This window comes from Xyrauchen texanus, chromosome 16 (assembly GCF_025860055.1).
Source record: "Xyrauchen texanus isolate HMW12.3.18 chromosome 16, RBS_HiC_50CHRs, whole genome shotgun sequence".
Classification (NCBI taxonomy): domain Eukaryota; kingdom Metazoa; phylum Chordata; class Actinopteri; order Cypriniformes; family Catostomidae; genus Xyrauchen; species Xyrauchen texanus.
In genome coordinates, this window is record NC_068291.1 from 33037250 (window position 1) to 33056984 (window position 19735).

General features: G+C 37.1%; 1 protein-coding gene across 1 annotated transcript in view; it reads left to right on the forward strand.

Moving 5' to 3' along the window:
• The window catches only part of LOC127657334 (muscarinic acetylcholine receptor M3-like), a 180223-nt gene that overhangs the window by 158255 nt on the left and 2233 nt on the right, over positions 1-19735 (forward strand). The gene's annotated exons all lie outside the window — the stretch shown is intronic.

Sequence of the window (19735 nt, forward strand, 5' to 3'; positions counted from 1 at the left end):
GCCACAGTATTGAAGGGGATCTTCCTATTAATGTTTGAACGCAGTATAAAGCTGCACTATAGTAACATAGGACAACCAGTTTAATATGCAGAGACAACTGTAATTAAGGCATTTGTAACATGTGTAACACTATGGTGCTATTAAAACTTTGTTTGTTTGAGCGACCCATCCGGCCAGAACAATGCCGTGAGTTTGTGGCAGCACTTTCAGTTTGTACAACCAATGGAACATTATTTTTGCAATTCTGTATGGTGATGCTAGTGGCACAGAAATTGCACACTATATGTTGAATTGTCCCTCGCTCATAAAAATGTGTTAGGTTAAATGTAAAATGTTATGTACCTGTTCAAGTTTATGATTCAGCACATCAATAATAAATATTTCAATGGCTTTGCAATTTATGCATCACAACAATGTAAAAATACCTGAATATGGTATTAGGCAGGGTCCCTCCTCTCATCTCTCTATCCACCTGACAAAGGACACTTAAATGTCAGAATATTTGGTTTTGGAATCTCCAAAATGCTCGAATGCTCCATCCTTTTTCAATCTCAGAAGGTTAACTTTCTCTGTCAAATATCTTACAAATGAAGTCCTGATAGGCACGCGTCTGGAACCTGTTATTGTGTTTGGCAGTTGTGTAGTTCTAATCAGACTGTAATCAGTACCTAATCAGAATAGTGCTGGTGAGAGTGTGATTTGTTAGTCAGATATGTAGATTGAAAAGTTGGTTGAGGAGGTGAAATGCAATTCTGCTTCAATGATTTGTATTTTCCATAATTTTTTTATTTATTTGTTTTGGTTAATTAATAATTTTGTACCTTGACGTGACATGTTTCCTTTATAGAATAACAGTGCACACAATTTTGATAGAACGTGATCAGTATACACATCACTCACAGTATGTTTTTCAGTTGTGGCTATGGTTAAAAACTGGTATGAAGTTATTTTTCATAGGGAATGCGTTGGAAATTCTAGAACGCAAGGCATAGTCATGTAACACTGTCAGGCACTGAGGATAACTGAAACATTTCCCATTGGACTTTCCTGCTAGTTATCATCACATTGCAGAAGTGAGAGAAAAACATAATAGCCTTAAGATAATGCTCTCCACAGGGAGGCAGAGGCATAAAACACATTTTAAGTAGCTGAGTTCATTTGCTCAGGTATGTTGTCTAGCACTGGGGAGCACTTCAGAAAGGTTTTAACATTGCTTGTTTGGGATCAGGGTTACACCTCTCACAGTCCACATTAAATTTATATACAATATAATATTGAATTGATTCTCTCTTGGGAGAAATTCTTGTGTGCATGTTCTCAGTAATAGAAACACCCTTATTATTTTTCTCTCTTTGTCTGTTTTTCCTTTTCCTCTTGAGTGTTTGGCAGGCTGTGGTGTCCTTTGTGGTTTCAACTTCATCTGCAGTAATTTAACTTTAATCAGGGGTGGAAAAAGTACTGAAAAATAATACTCAATTAAAAGTACTGTTACTTCTTAAAAAAAAATATTTGAGTAGAGTAAAAGTGCCTGTTCTAAAAACTGCTCAAGCAAGAGTAAAAGAGTATCTTATTTAAAAATACTCACGAGTAGTGAGTATTGAGTACTGAGTAGCGAAAGCTATGCCCCTTTACATTCCCAGTTTGCCAGAAAGAACAAATAAATAAGTGTTTAATAGGTGTTTGTGATTGGCAACTTTTAAAATACATCACTTATCTGTGATACTGTAAACACTACATGAATCTGATTTAAAAAAAAAAAAAAAGAAAAAAAAAGGTCGATATGATTACAGAAATGAAAAGGTGAAAATGTATTTTCAATATCATAATTTATGAAACAATTACATTAAAATCAGTTTAGGTGTAGTGTCTAGTGTGACTCAAGTGATTAAATCCATGTCTTCAGAAGAGATATGAAAGGTTGGGTGAGAAACAGGTCAATATTTAAGTCAGTTTTTACTATAAATTCTTCCTGCTCAGTCAAGCTCCACTTTTACTTTCCCTTTCTTCTTCTTTGTTTTTGTCAATTCAGTTCTGTAACTGTACTTTAACTGTGCTATTTTCCCCACCGTCTGTGTTCGCTACTTCCCTGTCCTGATTTTATTTTTATCTATCAACATGATTGGCTAGAGAGATTCTTGTGACTCTCATCAAATCAAATCACATGTAAAAAAAACTTGAATGGCAGCTGCAGATCGGCACCAACTTTTATGGATATGGAGGATGCCTCAAACACATTTTCAACCCCTGAACATCTCGGCCGCACCTGAAAGGGCTTTTTGCAGTGAAAAAAAGCCAATTGCTTGACCGTGTCATGTGAGTTTAACTTGCTCAAGCCAGATATCAGCATTAAGCCTGCCTCTAATTTTAAGAAACATATCAAGGTAAATTTCATATTTCTGCTTACAAGATTCTGTGTGTCTATAATGTAGCCTGTAAATTAGCTATCTATCACCAAGTTTATTGGGTTGATGTGAGAGATTAATGCAATGGTATCAATAGGGCTGGGTGATAAAACAACCTTGATGTTGATCTATAAAAAAACACAAACCAAAAACGATATCGATGATAAACTTTTGAGTAGTTTTCTATACAATGTGATGAGGAGGGTGTGGCTCGGCCGTGCACAGGGCCAGCTCTGAGTCACCTAATCAGTGGGAGAGAGAGATACAGGGGAGTTATATTGTCCTCTGCTTAGGACGTCCCACTAAGTGGCTTCCATTGATTCACCACTGCAGGTAATCTATTGTATCATCCTGCTTGCCTCCATTAGCATCCAAATTGGCTGGAAATCACATGTTTTTCACTAATATGTGGAATTGCAGATCAAAATGAATTATCATCAGTGTCTACATAATGCCCTTCCATTCATTCTCCAATAACCTTTGCCAAGAAAAGCATGTATGCAGCTGTGGGAAATTAAACATACGTACTGTCAGCCAGTTATCAATGATTAGGGTTTTGCTCCCGATAAGAATTTTTATGTGTACCCTGCTTAGTCAAGACTCAATGTGAATTGTTAGGACAAACAGCAATTCACTTGTTTCTAAATTAAAAGGCTCTTAAATATTAATGACTGCCTCCGGCATCTTGTTTGCCCATATACTGTACACTCTCTGCAATGTACACATCACTCTTAGATAATTGTTTTGCAAGCATACTAAATTCCCAGCATACCCTCATGTTCCAACATGACCAGAAATCAGAGTTTGTATTATTTTATTAGTTATTTATTGGCATACAGTCCAATCAAGTGAATACAAAGCACAGCCCTCTGAAGGTTAAGAAATAAAAGGAATATCTAATGCAAATTTGACTGTGGGGTTATGGTTGGATGAAAGAAGAGTGAGCATTCATTTTACTCCAACCTAGGATTCAATGTAATATACAGAGTCATATTCAGAGGGGATGAGTTTGCTCCTGCTAAAAATAACTGCACTGATCTCACAGAGAATAAAACATCCTTGCAGGAAGAAAAATGGGCATCTGCAAAGATTTGGTTTCCTCCACCCAAGCGTTCTCTCTCACACACAATAATGGTGAGACTTGTTGTTTTTTTTTTGTCAAGTAAATGCAGGTGGATCATTACACAATGCAATCCAGAATTTTACATTATGTGCACATACAAGCAGTCATCCATCTATATCCATGCATGCATGACCCGCACATGTGCATGCTCGCGTGCTCCTCCCCCTTTTTCCCCACCACCAACATCAGCTCAAACATGCTGTTAGTCTCATCCTTATACGGCATGCTTATGGACATAATGGGTCTCAATCACTAACCATGCATACGCATGTATTTGTGCGTAAAATCTGCGTACAAGTGTTTTCACACAGGTATCATGATTCATCAACCAGAAAACTTAGGGCCGACTGAAACCACACGCATGCAAAAATGTTATTCTCCCAGTGTCATTATAAGCATATACTAAATGAGATCAGCATTTACAGAAATACTCAAAACTCTTAAACTGCTCTTAAAAGTGTATAAATAAATATGCATACACATGTATAAAATAGTCATATTATAAGGTAAAGAGTCTTCAAAGTAACATAAATTATGTGCTTTTTCCTTTTAGCTTGAGCTGGGTTCTAGATCTGCCTGCTTGGTTATATTGCACACAAATGGCGTACTATGCATTTGGATGTGCTTGGATGCAGCTGGCTGAATGCTCCTATACAGCCCGTATAGGTTTTGTCAGAAGGCTTTAGGAATGGCACAGGAAGTTTCTTTACATTTTAGCAGTGCTTGAAGTGCTCAATTCCTGACACAGTACTGGCAGTGATTCTAAATCTTGTAAGGTGCTGGTGCAGTGTCCAGTTCATGAAACGATCAGGCATAGGGGCAGAACTGCCATGGATTTGTTTGCAAAGCCTTATGGATCATACTCATAGTGTGAACCTGTGGATGATGAGGCACAGACACGACCTCCTGCACAAGCAGCACTCTAAGCATACCTTAAGTTCATCCAACGTATTCTGTTCTAAATTGCACTGCTGTACTGCGCTGTTTTATAGTGTGATGTTTTTTGGCCTTTTTGCTTTGGCGGCATCTGTCTCTACACGTTTGCAGCTGTACAGGTGTGGTAGTGCTGAAAGCCCTGATATGGAGATGGTTTGGGCATGTTTTATGCAAATGACTAACTTCGGGCAGCTAGGGTCAGGTAGGGTTCTGTGTGTATAAGTACTCCTTTATTTAGAATAATCCAGTGAATGTGAATCTGGCTGAATTTTTTCGAGATAACTTTTCCTGTGTGCATGCAAAATCCATGCAATTATTTGTGAATGAGACCCATTAACTTTTGCATCACATAACCTATATTTACAAGCTTGTTCAAATGCGATCAAATTGTACAGTAACTCAACTGATGAAATGTGATGCAACAGACTGGAGTAAAAATCCTAAAGAGCATACAAGTCAACACGTGAGTCCAGAGTGTCATAGAAGCATCACAAAATAACGTGGTTGTTTCAGAAATTACATTTTTTATCCCACATTTACTTTTATGATACTGTGGTGCAGATACATTAAGATTGAATTGCTTTTAGCACCCTATTCACTAAAGGAATTATGCAGATCTGGCAATGGCACAAACGCGCTGAATGCAATTTGCATGCGCAATTCTCATCTTGCGGTCTGACTCTGAGTGCAGTATAGCTGAGGATGCTGCAGACCACAGTATTTGAACAATCCTTCTGGGACTGAACAGCATCACTTTGATCCAGACACCTGGAGCACCTTGTATATGGATATATGCCAGGTTATAATGTTCTTCAACATCATTTGATGAGTATTTAATTAATTACTGCTGAAATGATCAGTTGAAAATGTTCACAAACATCAATCTTTAAATAAAATTAATTTTACCACCTACTTTCATTTGGGGTAAAAGTGTGATGTAAATTGTACAGGGCAAATTTTTTGAATGAAACATAATCTTTAATGAGCGTAATTTACATAGAAAGGAGCTGTGTTTAAATGTGATTGCTGGTAGTTAATGAATTAGACACAGGTATTTGTGCTGAAATACCATACGCAAAAGTGGCACAACTTTTTATAATGGGCCAGACTCTTATGCTGATAGTCAAAAGCCTGGCTGTGCAGGACTAACATGTTGCTATTTTAAGTTGCACCAATGAGCATCTGCTTCTTTAAGCTGATGTTTTACAATAGGCCCTCTCCCACTCCCAGTTTGAGCATTCCTCTCCTGCTGGGGTGTTTACACAGAAGACTGTGTGTGTCCTTCTTTACTCAGACAGGTCCATGCAAAAATTCAGCCTCAGGATGCCATGTAAGGCCTGATTATCACAGGACAACATTCAGTTATTGAGAGGATTAATAGGCACATATACACATGGCAGAGGATGTTTACATATTAGCAAGGTCAGACTGTGTTTAAGATAATGATGATCATTATGATGACAGTTTTATTTAATGTTAGAACAGATATAGTATGTTGAAAAAAGGCTATATATTTACATTTATGTGTTTTTACATTTACTTTATTAAAGCCAAGATTAGACCTTAAAGGCATAGCTCACCCAAAAGAAAAAAGAAAAACAATTAATAACGTACTCACCCTTGTGTTTTTCCAAACCTGTACGCTGACTCATGAGCACAACACAAAGTGTGGCATACTGTATGTTCCCAAAACTTATCATTGCTATGGACTTGTTATGCAATTCCTTTTTTATCACACACAAAATGTGCAAATATGTGCATAAGATAGCACAAGGGTTGTCACAATACCAAAATTTCAGAAGTCAATAGCGGTACCAGTAAAACAGAATTATTCTCGATAACTATTTCGATATCACAGAAAAAGCATATGTGCTATTGAACACTTATATTAAAAAAATATAAAAAATACGGATAGTTCACCTAAAATGAAAATTATCTCATCATTTACTCATCCTCATGCCATCCCAGATGTATTTATCATCCTTTATTCAATAGAACACATTTGAAGAAAAATTGAAAAATATCTCTGCTTAGAAGGTCCTTATAATGCAAGTGGATGGTAACATGATATTTGATGATCCAAAAAGCACAGACAATCAGCATTAATGTCATCCATATGACTCCAGTGGTTAAATTAATGTCTTATAAAGAGATATGATTGCTTTTGGTGCAAAAATGATAATTATTTAAGTACTTTTTAACTATAAATAATCACTTCCGTTATGCAGCAGTAGCATATAAAGGGGTGTGTTGCAAAAAATGCAAGCAGTTCGGCTTTCTTATCATACGTTTTCACTGGCACATAGGTGAGCGAGTGCTTTTAATTAATTTCTTTGAAAGCCAAGTGCAACTCTCACGAGGTGGATTGTAGAAATAACAGTGCCGTGAAGCAAGCGTCAGTGGAAACACAGCCTCAGACTGTATAGAGGTCCTTGGTACAAATTTGCAAACGTCAATGCTACACCAGTCACTGCATTCCAGGTCCAGACCCTGGATTGATTCCATCTGAACTCTAAGACATCACGCCCATCATCTATAATGAGTAGCACAACAAAACAATAGTGCTGTGTGCACCAGATCTAATCTTTCTGCGCTGTATTCCTGACTCTAGCACCGAACACGCTTCATTTATGCCCTGTCCTGCTCTGCATGTATTGTCTCTTTTCCCCGCATGTGAGTAGACATGAGGCACTGTGTAATTTACCGCGGTTCCAGAGCATATAGACCATAACGTTTTTTCCTTCTATATTTAGCTTTATAATCATGTTACAAGCCTTTAATAATAAACAAATAGATTCCTGTACTAATTTTGTGATATTAATCAGATGTCATCATCTCTGGCATGGATGACAAGGAGAGACAATAGAATTACTAGTTTGTTGTCTAGTCTTTCTCACTTTAATGAAAATATAATAATGGTCCATTCAGACTTTTACATTTTCACAATTTTCTCTGAGGGAATACACATGAACACCCATACAGCATCATTCCTGAATCACAAGGGCTTCTATGCCCCCATCCTTTGGTATCTGAATGTAACAAAATATCAAAATAATTTGAATGTAAAAAAATAAACGCTTTCATTATGCTTCAAAACGAACAGATGGTCTTTTAACATTCATATCCAACTACACTCGATTGATAAACTACATAAAATATTTTCATATTTTGGTAGAAGATCCCTCAAATACCACTGCTTTGGCTGTCTATGGGCCCCCAATGCAATTTTGTATAGACTATTTTGACTGTTTAGGATTTTGTTTTCTTCTTTTCTTCTGCCGAATTATTTATTTATTTATTTTTTTAAATGTGCAAATGTGAATGTATATTGTGATAAATATGGATATTGAACAATTTGAAAAAGAATATCCTGATAATATTTTTGGCCATATCACCCAGCCCTAAATATAATCCAGCTCACTGCAAATAGATTTAAAGAATCTCTTAGCTATTGTCTTGTGCTCCAATGACTATGTTTATATCTATTGCTCTCAGTTTAAGCATTCCTCTGAGATGTGCTCCTAGAGCCAGGGTAATATTCAGAAGCACAGCCCAAATGCTTCAATAAAAGGCTGTTGAACTGCATGCAATCTTCACTTGAAACAGAAGAGCTGTGTTAAGAAGACCTGTTGTGATTTCTATTTGCTGGGTCTGAAAATCTATAGCAGAATATCAGTTTTTTTTTTTATTTATTATATTATTATTATTATTATGATTACAAGTGTGCGGCTTTGCCCTTAGCTTCAAAGCCCTGTTGACATTTGTATCTAGCAATCACACAGAACATTTCTGTGCTGGATTCATTCCTGGTTTGGAGACATTTTAACATTTCTTCAGCTTTGGGAAACATTCCTTTAACACGCAATCGAAATCTCAGGACTTAGACAACGGCAATAAAAAACACCTGCTCAAATACACAATAATAATTTTTTGCCTTAATTGTAATAATTGTTTGTCTGGGTTTGAAAAACACAAAATATATTAAATTATGCTAATTGGATATTCCAAAAACATACAATCCGTACTGTGGCTCTGTCTGTAGTGAAGCAGCTAAATTTTTCCAAAGCAGGCGAATTAAATGACGCCCAATAGCACTGAGAGGGTATGTGTTGGAGCCCTAGGGATGTGGATCTTGTCAGAGTCTGTGATAGATTCTTTGGCCTGCCTGAGATTAAGGTATTACTTACACCAGGGTGGGTCGATACAGATGCACTGTCGATGACTGGATAAAGAAAGTGTTTTCTTTTTTTCAGTCTTATGTGATCACATATCATGTGGTCTTGACCTCAGAATGTAGCACCTGCTGTATCTCATGTTTTCAGCCTTTCAGATTTGTCTGGTGTGATGTGATGTCATTTTTTTTTTTTTTGGATCTCTGTTAGTGTAAATGTAATCTCAGCCTTAGATGACATGCCCATGGACCTCCCACAGTCCATTTACTTACCGTAAAAATGATTGCAAACAAAATGGCAAGAGCTGGCTGACATCACCATTTCCAATGATAAATTGCATTCTGACCCATTTTGGAATGCAACAACAAGGAGCTTTTGTAGCTAGAAGAGCCTGCGTTCATGTACTTGTGTAGAATATGCTTCGGCCTTAAGGCACAGTCACACATACCTTCACACGGCAAAATTCTGTTGCCAAAATAAAGTAATCTCAATGAATTTTGTGAATTCTGCATGGTGGACTTCCAGTGGCGAAGAATTTCTCCTTGTGGATTTTGCGTGGTTCAACTTTGGTGAACGTCTTTCGCCATTTGGCAGTGACCTTGTACTCAGCAACACTGACTGAATATTCACAATGGGAAGGATATCATTTTAGTGGTGAGTTTCTTTTTAACTTTAGCTTCACATAGTATAATTTGCTGCATTAAAAAGTGGCTGCTTAACAATTATATTTTTGCTGGTTTCACACACGCTCAACATCCGCCCATGCCATCTTCATTATGCGAAGGTATGTGTGATCGCACCTTTAAGATGCAATGATAACCCATTCTTCAGCTTTGAGTCAAAAGTCTGGCTGCCCAAGACATTAGCCCTTCATGCTGATGAAATAATCTAACCCTACATAACACCTTGTGTCTGAAATTGAGTGCTGATGTAACCGGTTTTATTCTGAGTGGCATTTTCATCTCCAGAGTAATAAGGTCACCAAATTGCTTTGGCTTCAGAGAGAAGCTGTTTACCTCTAGCGATGTGTACTGACATCTCTCAGGTGTTCTGGGTCGGTGGCATGAATGAGGTGTTTAAAATGAGAGTAGAGGAGGCCTGGGTAGCACAGCGAGTAAAGCCTGGAGTCACAAGTTTGAATCCAGTGCGTGCTGAGTGACTCCTAAGAGACCAAATTGGCCCGGTTGCTATGGGTAGAGTCACATGGAGTAACCTCCTCGGTGCCACTATAATGTGGCTCTCGCTCTCAGTGGGGCGCGTGGTGAGTTGTGCGCGGATGCCGCTGAGAATAGCATGAAGCTAGCGTGCTATGTCTCCACGGTAACACGCTCATCAAGCCATGCGATAAGATGAACGGATTGACTTCTCAGACGCGGAGGCAACTGAGATTCATCCTCCGCAACCCAGATTGAGGCGAGTCACTACGCCAATACTAAAAGGCAGTAAACAGTTGTAAACATTCTATGAACAGGCAACAAAAACTACTAGAAAAGTCTGGAACAGAGACCCATAGAATTATATCAGCCAAGTTATAATGATAAAATGTATTGAATCAATAAAGTTTACATCAAACAAATTACTGTGGAAGACAGTATAAATAATCAGATTTATAATTTTTCTGAAGAAAACGTCAGTGGTGCTTGTCTTAGTAAAGGTCACAGCCATAGTGTGTTGTGGGTGGTTGCCAGGCCATTGCTATGCAGTTGCTATAGTTCTGAGTGTTTTTATCATGTACTGTAGTTACACAGTTGCTAGGATGTTTTGGGTTATTGCTAGGAGGTTGCCAAGCGGGGTTATAACCTCTGTGATATTCTGGTCCCAAGATATGGTTTGGTTCACCTGTTTTATGTAGAGAAGTATTAGCACACCACTCCTCATCAAGCATCACGGTTGGAGGTATCATTCATGTCACACAAATGGTGTGTTACACTACGAACTTTTACATAAGGGACTATTCAAATCTGTTCATACAACATGATCACATAGAATCTCGACATGTTGACCACATTCTGCCAAGTTACTGACAAGTGCCATTGCCCTTCAGACACCATTTTAGTGTGTTCCCTAGAGCTGTCGAAATGAATGCATGACAATGAGACTTGTTAAGAGGATAAAGTATTTTGTGTCCTTTGTAAGGCAGAGTTGAATTACCACAGAAGCATTTTAAGTCTTTACTATCACTTAAAAGTCGACCACACGATACATGGCACTGGTAAGGGGACGCTGTGGTAGGCTAGCTTGCTGAAGTTCTCCCATGGAAGCAAGGTCAGTCAAAGTGCTACTTAAAGTTCAAACAGTTTCAATTTTGTCCCAGATGCCGCTGATCTTTTGAAGTGTCAGCTACAGATTGCCAGAAAATTAGGATGAATTATCATTATGTGGTCAGTGCCAGCACTTAAAGCAAAACAAGATGTTGGCCATGTTTGGAATGGCATACTACCATACATAGATATGGCAGAAGCAGTAAAGATACTATGGGTAGTATGCCATTTTGAACTGAGCCGTTCTCTGCAGCACTTTTCATTTGGGGTTCAAACTTCAAAGCATCGCTTGATGCCAGACATGAATCATGTGAATGCGGCTTCATGATTGCTGTAGCAAAGTGGATAGCCACAGCCTGTCGGCAGATTAATAATGTGGAGGATGGGTATTTGAGAGAGTTTAATTGAATGTTCATTGCAACTAATTCTCACCCAATGGGAAGTAGTTTATTTAAATTAGTCAACCTCCTAATAAGACTTTTGAAAACGTTTAATGCTGATTGGGCTTATTCAGCGCTCTGTGTCCATTATTACGGCCTGGCCACGCCCCCTTCCTCATCATATATATATATATATATATATATATATATATATATATATATATATATATATATATATATATATATATATATACACTCACCTAAAGGATTATTAGGAACACCATACTAATGCTGTGTTTGACCCCCTTTCGCCTTCAGAACTGCCTTAATTCTACGTGGCATTGATTCAACAAGGTGCTGAAAGCATTCTTCAGAAATATTGGCCCATATTGATAGGATAGCATCTTGCAGTTGATGGAGATTTGTGGGATGCACATCCAGGGCACGAAACTCCCATTCCACCACATCCCAAAGATGCTCTATTGGGTTGAGATCTGGTGACTGTGGGGGCCATTTTAGTACAGTGAACTCATTGTCATGTTCAAGAAACCAATTTGAAATGATTCGAGCTTTGTGACATGGTGCATTATCCTGCTGGAAGTAGCCATCAGAGGATGGGTACATGGTGGCCATAAAGGGATGGACATGGTCAGAAACAATGCTCAGGTAGGCCGTGGCATTTAAGCGATGCCCAATTGGCACTAAGGGGCCTAAAGTGTGCCAAGAAAACATCCCCCACACCATTACACCACCACCACCAGCCTGCACAGTGGTAACAAGGCATGATGGATCCATGTTCTCATTCTGTTTACACCAAATTCTGACTCTACCATCTGAATGTCTCAACAGAAATCGAGACTCATCAGACCAGGCAACATTTTTGCAGTCTTCAACTGTCCAATTTTGGTGAGCTCTTGCAAATTGTAGCCTCTTTTTCCTATTTGTAGTGGAGATGAGTGGTACCCGGTGGGGTCGTCTGCTGTTGTAGCCCATCCGCCTCAAGGTTGTGCATGTTGTGGCTTCACAAATGCTTTGCTGCAGCCTCGGTTGTAACGAGTGGTTATTTCAGGCAAAGTTGCTCTTCTATCAGCTTGAATCAGTCGGCACATTCTCCTCTGACCTCTAGCATCAACAAGGCATTTTCGCCCACAGGACTGCTGCATACTGGATGTTTGTCCCTTTTCACACCATTCTTTGTAAACCCTAGAAATGGTTGTGCGTGAAAATCCCAGTAACTGAGCAGATTGTGAAATACTCAGACCGGCCCGTCTGGCACCAACAACCATGCCACGCTCAAAATTGCTTAAATCACCTTTCTTTCCCATTCTGACATTCAGTTTGGAGTTCAGGAGATTGTCTTGACCAGGACCACAACCCTAAATGCATTGAAGCAACTGCCATGTGATTGGTTGATTAGAAAAATGCATTAATGAGAAATTGAACAGGTGTTCCTAATAATCCTTTAGGTGAGTGTATATATAGTCAAATTTCAGCACTTTCAAAATCTGCGATTTACACGATTAACTATGAAAAATCATACAATTTACAGTGATTGGATATTTTAATTGACTTACAGCACTAGTGTTTACCTTTTAGTGTGAAGCAGCTTAATAGATGAGTTCTGATCCTGTGGAAACTAGGAAGTAATTGTGTTCACATAATCAATGATGAGCAAGATTCAGAAGTTGCAGTTTCCCTCTAAAATCAGAGTCACAGTGAGTGTTGTGTGATGGGTTCTGTATCCTCACTGGACACCAGAACTCCATCATGTTGCGAGCATGAACTGCTGCACCACATAAAATTAAAAGCTTCAATCAAAATCAAAAGTTGCTGAAAGTGCCAGAAAAATGTGGAAAGAGGGAAAGGAGTGTCAGATACAGAGAGGTAAAATGAGGAGAGGAAAGTTGTTTCAGGATAAATAATAAATTCACCACCATCACTTTTAATCATAACAGATCAGTTAATAATCAGTAAATAATTTGTGATCTGCTCTGACTAGGCTGGTTCATATTTATATATTGAAATATATAATCAAAGCTTCTCATCAACATTTGCCTGTGACAGTGATGGAATTCTGATCAGGACTATTGATCAAGGTTTTGAATGCATACAGTGGTTTGCAATTTGCTGACATTTCTGTAGGCTAAAGGCCATGTGAGGTAATCGCGGGTCTCCCTCAAACTCTAGAAAATCTTGCTGACATTTAATCGACACTCTCCAGTAATCCACATTCACAACACAATGTTACATGACAGAGAACTACCACACAAACACACACACTGGGGGTACCAGACATGTCAGCCTTTTTTACTGATAGCAGCGTTTTTCTACAGAAAACTGCGAGAAAATATAGCAGTCTTTTTTGTCTGTTCTCTCCACAGACGTATTTCAGTTGTGAATTTCAAGAAATGTAAAGTATTTTTGTGTGTGTGTGTGTGTGTGTGTTTGAACTCATCCATGTAAACTCCAGATGTTCGTTTGATACACAGTCCTGTCATCAAAGACTTAACGCGGTTGCTGGGATCATGTGTGTGTGTTTGCATGAATGTGCGTGTATGCATGTGTGTTAGCATATGCTTCTGTACATTTGTATGTATGCGTGTGTGCGTGAAAATAGGATGGCTTAAAATGAAAACCTATTTCTCCTATGCTGCCTGACATCCATACATTTGAATCTTATTACTGTTCCATATTTCACATATGAAATCAACTCTAGGTTGACGGCTCTCCATTGGATCTCTGTTTCACCATGTTTGCCATCGCGTATCCTCACACTTCCATCCCCATCCATGATGGTCTCCATGGCAACACCCTCGTCCTCAGCCGCTGTCTGCGGATCAGCCGAAATTAAGACAGTTCCCAAATTCCACAACTTAATGGAATTACACAGATACATGTCACTAGTTCTTTGCAAAATCTATTTGTGAACTTCCCTCTAAGCATTTGTACTGTTTCAGGTCATAGCATTACCCTAATAGCATAAAGGCACAGAGCTGGTCACAAGAGAGTCTGGGCCACTTTCAGAGCCCAATTTCAAAGTAAAACATAGTGACCACAAAATGTAACATGGGTACTATAACAATATAGTAAAACCATGGTTACTGTATAGCTACTACAATATTACTGTAGTAAAACTGTGGTTAATTGTATCAAAACCATGGTTTCTGCTATGAGTTCTGTTATGGATACTATAATCATGGTTACTACAATATTACTGTAATAAAACCATTATTAATTCTCGTTAGGGTCCTTAACTAAAAAAAATTATCTTAGTACTAAATCAACATTAACTTAATACGTGCATTATTATGCTTCATGCATCAACATAAAGTGCATTTCAAACTCAACATATTCAACATTTGGAAGCTGAACTTCACTACAGAAAGAATAACCTTGTTATTAAAATGTATACAAGAAGGGATGTCGTAACGAGGCTCCAGTGTTTTAATCTTACACTGAAACCCCAAATATTCATCAACAGTGTAGGGCAACATATCATTGGCAATAAACAACCCAAATGTTTTAGTTATTGTTTTATTTCAGTCTGAATTAGCAGTGAGTGCCTGCTTTAAAAGTAGAAGACGGGGTGCATTTTCGAAAAACAAAAATGCCTATATTTTTTTCTTTTTCAGAGGTGCCAAAATGCCATTCTGGACCATTTTGCCCCAACTTAACAAATGATTGCCAGTTGATAGTGAGTCCCTTTAAAGCTTTAAAATGGACCCAGAAGTATCACAAAAGTAGTTTTTTATGTCATACAATGTTTTGTTCAATTTTCAATCTTAACATGCATTGGATGTTCTTGAGCAATATGAGCGAATCTAGTTCACATTAGCATGTGTTAATGCAAGAACTTGAATAGTTTTGAATGATAAACACTTTGAGTTGGGTGAAAATTGTGGTCTGTTTCTCATCAAAAAGCTATTGTATGCTTTAGAAGACTTGAAATATGATGTATGAGTCACATGAACAACATTTTTGATATTAAGATTTTATTTGCAATGTAAAAAAAACACATAATAATGTGAATAACAATAATATAGAGTTGAGTAAAGCTCAACCTTTAAATGATTTTACCACAAGTTAAGACCTGTTTACATCATTAACACTCAAAAATCACTTAAATGTCAGCAATGACAGCCACAGCTTTATAATAAAAATCAACACTGTTAAGCCGTGATTTTAGAGCCTTATAGAGCCTAAACATCTATACAGTCATTTATCTGGCCTGTATTAAAACTCACTTTTCAGTTAGTACTTATAGATACAGTATTGTTGTGTTTCATGCTCCAGTATCTTCAGTCCTCAAGTTATAGAGCATGTTTTACCCATAATTTTCTCAAACACTGGTACCCCAGTCAGTATGTAACTATAGCTTGTATTAAACAATGTCATCAGTAATTCTTTTCACAGACCAAGTTCTCTCTGATACATTCAGATATTCTGTACTCTTTAAATTTGCTCCCTGTATGTATTCTCTCTGTTTTAATTACCCCATCATTTCCACTTTAGGAGAGCTGAGATTGAATCCAATAGCTAATTACCTCTGGCTCTGTGTGGGCATGTAATTGGCGAAATCCATTCTTGTCTCTCCTTTTTAAATACAATGATATTAAAGCACATATACGGTGTCTATGCGACAATCTGTGCATGTGATTATGTGATTGTACTGTTTGATTGGGTTGTATCTCCCTAATCTTGTCTCTCATCTACCTTTCAATCGTCTTTGTCTTCCCCCTCGCATCCTAATTGTCATATCAAGAGAAAAGGAGACTCAAAAAGAGAGAGAGACAGATGTACTGTAATTTACAATCAGCACTCACCTTTTATTTGTAGCAAAAGTATTTCTGCTGACTATATTTAGTATGAGTCTTCTTGGCCTTCTTTGATCATATTCAGGATGTCATATTTTATAGTATAAATATGTGTGTGTGTGTTTTGTGTGCACGTTAGAAAGAGAGAGGCCCCCTGTTGTATGCTACTTGGTGTTTGACAGAAAGAGGGTGGATAGGGTGAGGTTTTGTATGTTTGTGTTTGCTACTTCTCAAGACGGAGATATCATTTTCATTTTAAGAGATGAGACAGCCGTCCTTGGTAATGAGCCAGTTACATTCTATTCTGTGCCTCTATCAACTAGATTAACTATGCTTGAGTGAGGAAACCTTCCAACCAACTTTCTCTCTTTTGTCTCTGAATTTACAGTAAGTGAAGAAACACCTCCCCCATCTTTTATGTTTCTAAATGTTCTGTTATGTTTGTGTGTCTGCTACCTCAGAGATAGTGTCAGATGCATTAGCTTTTAACTTTAGCATAATTACCTTCTGAAAGTGTTCTTTGGAAATTCTGAGGATCAGTGAAGTTTGATTTGTCATTTGTCAGTAGAAGAAACACTCAGAGCTTGAGTTTTGGTATATAATGTAATTAGTTTAAGAGCATATTGCATTCAGATTTAATGTGTGTTAATTATTGTAGAGATATTTGTGTGAAAAGCTCTGCTAAATAAAAATAAAATGGCTTAAAACCGTCTACGGTGGTTTGCAGGCTAAGCAGGTTTCTGATGAAAAAACTAAATATCTTTAGCAGGGTTGTTTCTAAAACAAGATAAATCAAATACATCTTGTTTTAAGGATTTTTAGATATTTTTTACTGGAAAACAATAAAAAATGTATTATCAAGAATAAAATGTTTGCCCTAATATCAAAGGTCTTACTAGAAAAAAAAGAAATGATGATATAACATGAATTTTCTTGATAAAAAAATAGGATCGTGCCTGGTAACGTGCACATAAAATGGCTAGAAATAGCATTTTAGCTTAGCATAAAGCTGACAATTTACACAAGGTTTATTTCTATTTATTCTGCTCCAAATTTACTTAAAAATATCTTCTCTGTCTGCTCGTATGAATGTAACACTTCATAAGAAAGTGTTTCACTGCTGTTCAAATGCACTTTGGGTTGCATCATTTCTATATAATATATATATATATATATATATATATATATATATATATATATATATATATATATATCTTTTCCATATACATATATATATATATATATATATATATATATATATATATAATCCAACAGGGAATATAGTGAAATGTGGTAATTATGATAAACTCATTAGAAAACATAATTTCATTTATCTTTTACTCTTTGAATTTGAATCTGTACAATCACTGTTACTTACTTCTGGCAAATTATTTGGCATATGTCTTACCTTGCTATATGTGCAGTACATAGTTGAATACTTGAAAGGTAGAAATTGTGTGAACTTAATTTCTTATTTATAATTCAACATCGCCCTCTAATGTACATAAGAAGTAACAGTGTCACCAGTCCTTGGGAACAGTCCTGCAATTTAGTTTCTTCAAAGATAGCACAGTGTGACTGTAAATATTTTACATGAGTGTGTAACAGTGTCAGAAATGCACTTCTTTTTTAGAACCAGGCAATATTTGCCCACTAGATCTTATTTTTCAGGGGCATTTATTTATTTTTTTCATTTGTGAAGAAGTATTTTCTAATCATATCAAAACATTCTTTGTATCAAAAGTTTATGTGAAACATTTGAATCAGTTTATTAAACTAGATTCTAAATTATTTAAGTATTTTACAAATAATACAATTATATCTGCATAGTTTATGTGATAATATGCATTAGATCTGGGATAAAATATCAGATCTTAGAAAAAAATGAATTCATATCAGAAGTATTTTTTGCCTGAACATTTTAATTTCAGGGGAATTTTTGTCACTTTGTGAGGGGTTTTTTTGCCCCTCGACACAGCACTAAACCTTTCTTTTTTTGGTCTTGTTTTTGATTACCAATATCTTAATTTCCTTAAAGCAAGATACATTTACTTGATAAGCAATATCAATGATATACTGTAAGATATTTAGACTAGTTTTCAGAGACATCAAATACATTTTAAAATTATATTATTATAATATCCAATTGGAGAAAAACTATTTTAATTTTCTTAAGCTATTGGCAAATGGTTTTCTTGTTTTAAGCATAAACCTCTCTTTTGTGTTTTGATAGATTTCTCTGAACTTAATTTCTTATGTCATTTTGCCTCTTAAAGGTGAATTCATTATATTTTGTCTTTGTGTTGTCTTTGACTTACAGAGACACTTAGTGGCACGAATGCAGTATCATTCAAACATAATAGTGTTCCAGTTGCAGATGCCATTGTAGAAATTCACTATTCACAGTCTATTAAGCTATTATTCCTTTAATCAATGAATGAAAGTGTCAAATAACTGGCAGCCCCAATATGTAGACCCTCTCCATGTATAATCTAACATCTTTTATAAGGTTACTGATGTGACTGGAGACTTCATTTTAATGTGAGTGGTCATGATCTCCTATATACAGCTCTGGTAAAAAAAATTAAGAGACCGCTGCAAAATTTTCAGTTCTCTGAATTTACTATTTATAGGTATGTGTTTGAGTAAAATGATTTTTGAAGATTTGTTTTATTCTATAGAGTACTGACAACATTTCTCCCAAATTCCAAATGCTTATTTGTAGACTTAATTGCAGAAAACGACAACTGGTCAAAATAACAAAAAAGATGCAGTGTTTTCAGGCATCTTGTCATGCTCTCTACCAGTCTTTTACATTGCTGTTGGGTGACATTATGCCACTCCTGGTGCAAATATTCAAGCAGCTCCGCTTTGTTTGATGGCGTTTGGCCAACCGTCTCCCTCTTGATCACATTCCAGAGGTTTTCAATGGGATTCAGGTCTGGAGATTGGGCTGGCCATGACAGGGTTTTGATCTGGTGGTTCTCCATCACACCTTGATTGACCTGGCTGTGTGGCATGGAGCATTGTCCTGCTGGAAAAAACAATTCTCAGAGTTGGGGAACATTGTCAGAGCAGAAGGAAGCAAGTTTTCTTCCAGGATAACTTTGTACGTGGCTTGATTCATGTGTCCTTCACAAGAATGAATCTGCCCGATTCCAGACTTGCTGAAGTCCCCCCAGATCATCACCGATCCTCCACTATATTTCACAGTGGGAACGAGACACTGTGGCTTGAAGGCCTCTCCAGGTCTCCATCTAACAATTAGCCGACCAGGTGGAGGATCGTGATGATCTGGTGGGTTAGGTTAGACCTGAATCTCATTGAAAACCTCTGGAATGTGATTAAGAGGAAGATGGATGGCCACAAGCCATCAAGCAAAGCCGAGCTGCTTGATTTTTTGCACCAGGAGTGGCATAAATTCACCCAACAGCATTGCAAAAGACTGGTAGAGAGCATGCCAAGATGCATGAAAGCTGTGTTTGAAAATCAGGTTAATTCCACTAAATATTGATTTCTGAACTTTTCCTTAAAGTTAAAACATTAGTATTGTGTTGTTTAAAAATTAATATGAACTTGTATTCTTTGCATTATTTGAGGTCTGAAAACAATTAATCTTTTTTGTTCTTTTGACAGTTGTCATTTTC